A 9,589-nucleotide genomic window follows, 5' to 3' on the forward strand; every position below is an offset into this window, starting at 1 on the left:
TCATTTGGATCTGGAATCAAACCAGCCATCATTGAAGACTTGCTTCCTTTCCTCATTAGCCAGATCAGTCGTAGAAGGATGGAGGATAAGCACATAATACGGATCTAAATATTTCTTCAAGTCTCTCATCATTCCTTACTGTGCACACCATCTGACATAAGAGAGTGTTAGGGTTCACACATTGTGTTGTTGTTAATTATTAGAAACTTGGCTATAGAGGACAGTGATTTAACAGCTAACTTTCTTTTCCAGTGCATCTCATTGAATGTTTGGTTCTCAGTCTCTTTCAAGGCTAGTGTTTCAACTTGAAGCGCTTTATCAGAGTTCACGTTCTCAACTGCAACAACCTCTGTCGATAACGGAGAGAGTTTGGGTGTTTTAGAAAACGGATTGTGTTCCTCAGTCCAAGAAATAAAAGTTTGCAAGTTCTTGTAGTTTCTTTTCTGCCTTTCCTCCTGTAGCTCCACGTTGAGCTCTGAAGAGATGCTGCACACACCTGCATATTCTACCATTGCTTCTCACACCAGAGAACAAGCTGGCATAGACTTAATTCAAGTTGCAATAGTTTTCGCTGTTATTCCTCTGCCTCCGGCCAATCCACAAATGCTATTCGAGGATCTCATTGAAACCGGTTCAATGGTTATGTCACTCCAGACTCCAGATCAAAATTTTCAAGTACGTCGGATGGTGAAAGAACCACAGTTAACGAACAAGTCGTTTTCTGGTCTCATTTTGTTGTGAAGTTCCAGCGAGTCTTGCAGGTAAACACATGCAGATTTAGCGGTAATGAGAGAGTTCCAAACGTCCTCCATAGTTCTTCTTCCATTCATCAACTTGGCTTCTTTAAATCCGTCACCAATTTATGTGGCTGTTCTTCAAGCTGCCACAAAAGGGACCAGCAATGGATGAAGCCTAACACCAGTGACTTTTGATCAGCCTTTGTACGCTAAATGCATTCCCATGCAGCCACTCCAATCAGGTTTACATTAATCGGGGCCTTCTAGACACGTACGACTCAACCAAAACAAAATAAGTGTTCGGCCTTGTTCATATGACTGTGTTTTTATTTTCAGGGAAGCCATTTTTGTAACAACTGTTTTCGAATATCCAGATGTACTTTGGACTCTAAATGTTTGGAAATCATACAGGCCTCGTTCTCAGCGTGAGCAGTAAAGGGAAGTGTCAAATAATTAATGACTTCCTGGCTACACAAAAAGATGTAACAAACAATTATCGGTCCACTGGGTGAAGACCGATTGGCTAAGACTAAGGTTTGTCTATTCAGTCTGTTTACTCTAACTCAAAACAAAGATAACGCAATCTGAAATTATCTAATGCTGAATAAACATCGACATTGTACTACGTTGGTGCAGCTGAGAGCAACTGAGAAGACTGGGATTCTGTTTGCCAAAACCCGCGGGTACAGCAATACTACACCCCTTTCTCTATGCGTAGCACTGTCTGAGGTGACAGTCGTGCTGCAACCGTCAGCAGAGCTCTGACGTGCGGCACCTGTAATTCGTTATCACTGCCCCGAAATAAGCAAAGTCGTGGGCTGGATATGTGTTGGATGGATTGCAATTAATCTCTCATGGAGTCCTGAAATATCGGTAGGTGTCAACATGTGACACTCTCATTCCCCAGTCATACCACTGACCAATTTCATTCACGCACACGGCAGTACACACAGGGAAATCGAATGTCAAGGCGGCACAGCTAATACGAATAAGATTATAAGATTGTCCTCGGCACAGCGAGTTGTCTGAGATAACTAAGGTCCAGACTGCTGATACAGTTAAGACCAATACCAGTGCAAAGTCACGCTCAGGACGAGTGTCCCAAAGGCAAGTCCCTCATAACGAGAGTTGCGACTAGAATCTCCTCGTCTGACTGTAGTCTCAATCTGAGGACCCAAATTTTTCCGCTCCTCTCTTTGTGCCAACCTCAGTAAACTCGTCAAAACTTCGCAAACACTTGGCTCCTATCCAGCTTGAAAATGTTCCGACATCACATCAGAAACAATTGAAGAACTTGATGTGCCGTTGGAAGATCATCTCAACTGGGTAGAAAATACTACCACAATGTGGCAGAAAACCTTCAATAGAGTCCCTGATTACAAATAGTTTCGAAACGTTTTCCACAGGATGTGAACGTAAACTTAAGCAAGCACTCTTTCTGCCGAACCTCTAGTACTGAGATGTAGTTCAACGACCCACGAGTGGTAAAAACACATGACTGTCGGACATAACCATGAATGCCTATGTGCGTTACATCTGCAACATCCATCAGTACAGCCTGTCGGCTCTTCAATAGCTCAGTTAGGATCGTTGTGACCAGACAAGTTACGGGTCTACAGCACGCAGTGTCTACTTTACAGGTTCCGCAGTGTGCCGGCTACCCACTGCCTTCCATTAGAGAATAAACACGACGTCGCAATCGAAACACATGGTCCTTTTATCTAGTATCCTAGCTCTGCCATCTCGCAATATCCTTTGCGTTTGCCACTGTCCGCTTCTGGAAGGCGCTTCACTGCATAATGCAAAAAAATCAAAGTCTTCCTGATTTCAAGGAGAAGTTTGCGCACTCCCTTTTTACATCCCCAGTAATAAAGTATAATGCCAATCTCCCGTCTGTCAAAAAGCATAGCCATTGCTCCTGTCTTCTGTCAGTCATGACCCTATATCATTGCTTTTCTCTATGAGTCACGCCAGCCTCTTCCTTCATATTCTTTAAATATGTGTTATTACTATCTCCTTTCCCTCCCTTCTGCATTCCTTTCTCTCATGCCTACTGCTGCTAACACTGACAATTAAACCCCACATCCCATAATTTCTTTTATGCTATTTATCATATGCGAATATTAACTTTGTAAATGTGTCTTAATTACGTGCACTACTTTAGTTTTCAATTTCCAAATGCAGTATTACGTGAGTATTCAGATATATGTTGTGTAAAGTTAGTGAATCACCTGGTTAGATTTGATAGAGAGCCTAATGTCCCCATCCGTATGACAGGATAAATAAATGCGTGAATAAATAAGTTAATATTTTCAAAAATAATTCATTATCTTCAAGGCATATAACCCTTCTGGTTAGACAACCGTACCATACAGTTTTAACTTGTCTCCAATATTATCTGACATTTCTTATAGATCCTTTCCGTCATTTCATAAGGTAGATGAGATTTGCAGATCTTAAGATTAATCGCTTCTTGCTCCAAGATTTTCTGCTCAGTTATTCCGACCAGTTATTTAAATTTCTATACGACATTAATTTCCCCTTTATTTAAAATCATCTATCACTGATATTTGTCTGTTAGTTGATGAATCTTCGTGATTGGTGAGTTAATGTTGTTGAAAAAAATGGCTGAGTTTGGGTCCTAGTCTGAATAATTATTCATTTCCATCCTTTTAGCTCCATTCTCGAATGACCTTTTCCAACATACAGATAAAAAGGAGTGGAGAAACTTCATCGAGTTGTTTGATACCAGTTTCAGTTTTGGAAGCTATCCGAGTTATTGTCAACGAAATTCACTTTTGCCCCTGTATCGATCAGAACCTGTTGAATCACCCACTCCAATCCTTCCATAACTTTCAACAGTGACTCACTGTCAACTGAGCCGTGCATGATTTTTTTCAGTGCAAACGACCCCACAGTAGTAGCTAACAGACATTTTATGCCTGATAATGTTTGTGAAGTTGAAAATCTGCGGTAGGCAAGAACGTCCTTTCCTGATGTTAGCCTGTTACTCATTAGTCTGTTTATTATGATAATCTTCAATTCAGTTCTGTAGTGTTTACGAGAGCATCTCCCATAGAACAGATACTAATGTAATATGCCTTCAACGGCTGATCACCTTCCGAGCCACCATTTTATGGAGTTGGCGGACTAGGGCCGCAGCCAAACAGAGGATACCCGACCATATCTCTGTATCTCCTCAAAGAGTTCAGCTGGTATCTCCAGAATATCTTCATTCGCCAGCTTCAGGAACTCTGAAACAATTAATTCCTGTCTACCTGCTACATTATTCCTTAGGCCATCCATGCTCTGTTGAATATCTGTCTTAGCTGCGTGGACGCGCGTTTGTCGCTATTCGAGTGGCTTGTCGTATGGGTAATCTCCCGTTTGGTTCATTCCAATTTCGCAGTTTTCTTAAACACGCTGCCAAGATATTAGAATGTTAGCCTATTAGATTTTTTGTTCATGCCCAGCATTCCATTTCTTTCTCTGAAAAACTTGACTGGAAATTGTTACACTTTCAGCTTAGAAATGAAAATTTCAGTGAAAGCCCTGAAATTGTTCTTTATAATATCCTGATCAATATTTTCCATCTGTTATTTCTAAAATAATTGCGTTACATGTCGAATCACAGGGGCTGCGTGCCTCCGACTTTTACAAAAGGAGTTTAAATCTTCATGTTCCTACGGGGAGTTTCATTTTTTCAACGAATGTGTTCTACGTACGTAATTTTGGTGCCAGGTCTAGCTGAACCATCTACGTTTCCGTTTGCGACCTTTCAAGATTGAAACATTAGCTGCTTGGTGTACTCTCTACTGTATTGTACTCTCCGTCCAGTTCTTACACTGAAATGTTAGTTGCTGGTGGCACTCTTCCAGTACTTGTTAATTGATTTTTAATTTTGTCACATCATTTCTGCATTTGTTCTTTCCAGTTGTTGGAATTTTTATCCTTGAGAGTTAATTATCAAAATGATACTTGGTATCTCTCTGTACTTTAATATTCTTAATTTCCTTCATCGCATGCCTTGAATGGGGCGTGTGGACGATTTTTTATCGTTCAAGTTTCCAAGTGGACGCCGTGTCTCCTCCTTACTTACTTTGCGTTTGATATTAAACTAAACGTTCGATAAAGTTCGAGAAAACCCAATTCAAAATGTGTTGCTCTTTCCGTGCGTAGAATGTTTCCCTGTACCGGTTCATAATTTGCTTCTATTCCACGTCAGTTTACAGTCGTCGACGAAAATCTTAATATTCTTCGTAGTTATTTTCGCCATCTCCTTCTCGAGGAGCTCCCAAAATTGTTCTTTTTTCTCTGGACTATAGCTGTTTCTCTCACAGATGAGGTGGCCGCATATAAATTGGACAGGGTGTAGCCGCCTCCGGCAGCAAAGACTAAGTATTGACAGGTATTTGATCCTGTAGAAAAATTCACTACTGAGTTGATAAACGTCTTATTTACAGAGACATCTTTTCCAAACATTGATATATTCTTGCTTATATTCATGGCTTCCTTTTTTTCATAGATCGTATACCCTACATTGACAATAACATTTTCGTCCTGATAATGTGTACCTTGAAACCCAGGATTGTGATGTTTTGGTAGTTCAACAAATTGTAAATCCCTCGTGTTTACCAAATTTTTCCGAATTATTTCATTTTTATCGTACCGATGTAAGAATTTTGTTTCATTTTCAACTTAGTGTTTCTCGATGCGGAGCATCAAGTCCCTCTGACTTCTCTAATAATGTAGCTGCAGGCCTAAAGGATCCAAAGATATGCTTGCACTTCTAACAGTGATGGGTTTCTGCCTACAGTTGCCACCGGGGTTAGTGGTATCTTTTTGACGACTTTCGATGATGTCCGATTGTTAAAGATATGTGGGTCGGATTTGTTCCTTCCCGGTAATAGATTCAAAGTATTATGCCATGAAGCTTGGAGTTCGTTTGCTTTGTACACCTTTAGTACGAATGGTCCTCTTCTGCTTTAAAAGCCGTTGACTTTTTACATCTGTAATTCTGGAAAAGTATGCTTTCAAATTGCTACCAGACGGGGCAGCTGAAATAATTTCTTTCTTCGTTTCCTTTTTTTTTTTTGTGACAGGCAGACCCTGGTTCCCTATTCTTAGACCAGATTGTGGAATTGATTGTTTGTATTATTTGATGGTAATATGTTTGTTATTAGTAAGATGTACAATTCATTCTGATTTAGCTAACTTATCTCGACATATTTACAGTTGTTCTTTAATGATATTTAAGGCGTTGAAAGTTGTAAGTATTTTATTTCCCTGATTATCTGGCTATTTCAATCAATGATACGTATGACTTTAATGCTACCAGAAGCATCTTTCTTTATCTTAATTTTACATTATCATCATGTTGTACATTGAACATTCCTGAGAATTTAACTGAGCTTTTCATTAAAGTGTGCCATCGTAATATTTTATCACTTTGTTCATTGTTAATTCATTACTTGCTTTTATGTTAGTCTTCCCACTAACGTGTTATGTGACTTTTTCAGCCCAATGTTTTCTTTACTCTGCTGAATAATTTTAACTGTCGCCAAGACAGGAGGACTGTACAATGTGTGTCTGGATGCATACTATGAAGGCAGGATCAAGTTTATGGTGTCTGGGGAGGGTGAATTTGTGCGTACTGGGGATGATGGGCTGTTCTTCCCATAATCCTTCTAAAGGGGTTGTAGTCGGGGCTACCGTACTAAATTAATGGCTGATGGCTTTCCTGTAACAGCAGATCTTTTAGAAGACATTCTCAGGATTCCGGGACAGGAGTATCATTTTGCTAAAGACTGCTGTTTGTTGAGGGCAGGACACAGTCACGAATGTGCTTACACTCTTTTCCTGTGGCTAACTGGCTTAGAGCTTAAAAATTTTCGTAAAACTCCTAGGATCTCGCTAAGTCGAGGAATTGTCCAAAAGCCTTCCATAGTATTGGAAGTCCTGATGTGGAGGGGTAAGTCTGCGAGTTTCGTGTACATCACATGTATTGATTACTGATCCGTCGTGATCAATGGAATTACTTTTATGAGACAGAAGACCTGTGACAATTATTTTTTATAACAAATGGATGACATTACTATCATTATACATTTTTTTGTATTAGTAGGACAGTATAGTCGCAACAGATCAGTAGAGAAGGGGAAGAAAAACAGAAATTAATATCACACAGCAGCGAGTCTTGACGCCCCTTACAAATACGTCACATACTGACTTATACTACTCTATTATCGTGTAGTACGAAAATGAGGCAACCAGTCTGAAAGTACTCGTAGTTTCAATGAATAAGGGAAGTATATTTAAAACGTACTCCTTGTATATGGTATCTCTTTTACAAAGTAGGCACCTAATTTTCAGGAGAAGGTTCATTTCGCTTTCAAAGCAAAAGCTCGTGCATACACACACACACACCCACACACACACACACACACACGCGTGCGCACTCATGCTCACGCACAATCAAATTTATCCAAAAATTACCTAAAGATCGTAACTTCCTGCGTTTTGTAGTATTTTAAAGGGGATTCAAAAATATGAAACACCCAGCAGCATATTTATCAAAAATATAACGTAAATCAGCGTTTCTGTACGTGCAGAGACCGAAAGAATCCTCAACTTAATCGCTTCTCACATCTAATTGCTGTCAGGCGTCACAGAGTGGACAGAAAACCATCAGAAAACTAATATTGGTGACTCTGCATTTTACAAGCCTCAGGTGGTGTGAGGTGACGACACGTGTATTTTTGTCCAGTCGACAAAATATAACATGCTTGGAGATTGCGAAAATATTGACTCGCTGCCTAACAAGGTAAATATCCCAGATGTAAATAAATGGTCTTGATGATATTTGGTGGGTATGAAAATTGGCCCAGATATTGCAAAACATGTTTTTTCGGTTTTTACCCATTTTCACTTAGGATTAACAACACAACCCAAATTTAATTTGGTGCATGGTGAAGAAAAAAATGTGTGGCCACATAGAACTGTGTGGGGTGGGAACTTGTCAAGCGAGGGAACTAGCATCCAGCCATGACTGACTCAAAGTATTTTACCACAACAAAAAAGGGTGAAATATTTGAACTGAAATCTGAACTTAACAATGATAAGAAAGAGAAGAAGCGGGAAGCTGTTAAAAAGTTATTGCTTCAATGACAGTAGGAAAAGATGTTTGTGCTTTATTTCCTGATGTCGTTAATTGTATGCAGACTGACAATCTCGAACTGAAGAAACTAGTGTATTTATATTTGATGAACTACGCGAAGAGTCAGCCTGACATGGCAATAATGGCAGTAAACACTTTTGTAAAGGATTGTGAAGATCCAAATCGTTTAATCCGTGCCCTGGCTGTTCGAACAATGGGCTGCACTAGAGTTGACAAAATAACTGAATATCTTTGTGAGCCTTTGCGTAAGTGCCTCAAAGATGAAAATCCATATGTTAGAAAAACTGCTGCTGTGTGTGTTGCCAAACTGTATGATATCAATGCCCAGGTGGTTGAAGACCAGGGATTTCTTGATCAGCTGAAAGATCTTCTTTCTGACTCCAATCCTATGGTGGTTGCTAATGCTGTGGCTGCTCTCTCTGAAATAAATGAAGCAAGTGCAAGTGGCTCTCCACTCATTGAAATGAATGCACAGACCATAAACAAACTATTAACAGCTCTTAATGAATGTACAGAGTGGGGCCAAGTCTTCATTCTAGATTCTCTTGCAAATTACAGTCCAAAGGATGATAGGGAGGCCCAAAGCATCTGTGAGCGGATCACTCCTCGTTTGGCCCGTGCAAATGCTGCAGTTGTCTTGTCTGCAGTGAAGGTATTAATGAAATTTATGGAGATGCTTCCATCAGATTCTGATTTTGTGTCAACACTCACAAAGAAGCTAGCTCCTACACTGGTGACACTGCTTTCTTCGGAACCAGAGGTCCAGTATGTTGCACTTAGAAATATCAACCTCATTGTACAGAAACGTCCTGATGTATTAAAACATGAAATTAAAGTGTTCTTTGTGAAGTACAATGACCCAATATATGTTAAGCTGGTATAAACTGAATATTTCTACAAAATATCCCACCACTATCAATAAATTTGGAGAAATTAAAATTTCCGTTACATCGTCTATCAGAGACATTCTCTTTCCTTATCCATCCATATGTAACAAAGTTGCATCCTGGAACGCCCTATTATGAAATATGTTACACAAAAGTGCTGTAGGAGTATTTTCAACATATCCAATTGAAATACGTTCATGTTCATTATGCTTCTAAGTCTTTGCTTTATGTAGCTTCTCTTTATGTTTCCAAATGATATTTTTCTTTAAAAATTCATGATTTTTAGTCTTTCTCTACCATTTCACACATGTGTAAGACATCAATTGAAAATAATTGGTAACTCTTTCTGATAATGCCAAATCATTACAGTAATGATAACGTGCAAGGTAAAGCTTGACACATTTTTTCTTTTGTCAGATATCTTTTGATGTGATCAGACGTTGGTTTATCAAATTTCGGTGGTGTAACGAAAACATTTGGGGCTTCATGTAAGAGGTTCTCGAATCTTCGCTGCAAACTCTCCATTAGGTTCTTTTAAAGGAATGGACAGAGGATAATCCGTTATCAGACCGCACAGGCTCTAAGATGAATCGTAAAACTTTGAGTAACTGATGACAATGATTGCAAAATGGATGTTTTTTAACCCCTTGTAACACAGTATATACCTAAAATTATAAAATGAAATTTTCCAGATAATTTTTGTCGCTTACATAGTTTATAGTTATAAGCTCTGTTATTCTCTGTTTAAAATTGAATAGTGATTTCGGGCTTGCCTTGAAATACATTAA

The 9,589-nt window shown here is 39.2% G+C and overlaps 1 pseudogene; it reads left to right on the top strand.

Annotated features, from left to right (window-relative positions):
• Nucleotides 1-7,742: 7,742 nt before the first annotated feature.
• Nucleotides 7,743-8,797, top strand: LOC126263591 (AP-1 complex subunit beta-1-like; annotated as a pseudogene).
• The last annotated feature ends 792 nt before the right edge of the window (nt 8,798-9,589 follow it).

Source organism: Schistocerca nitens, chromosome 6 (genome assembly GCF_023898315.1).
Source record: "Schistocerca nitens isolate TAMUIC-IGC-003100 chromosome 6, iqSchNite1.1, whole genome shotgun sequence".
NCBI lineage: Eukaryota > Metazoa > Arthropoda > Insecta > Orthoptera > Acrididae > Schistocerca > Schistocerca nitens.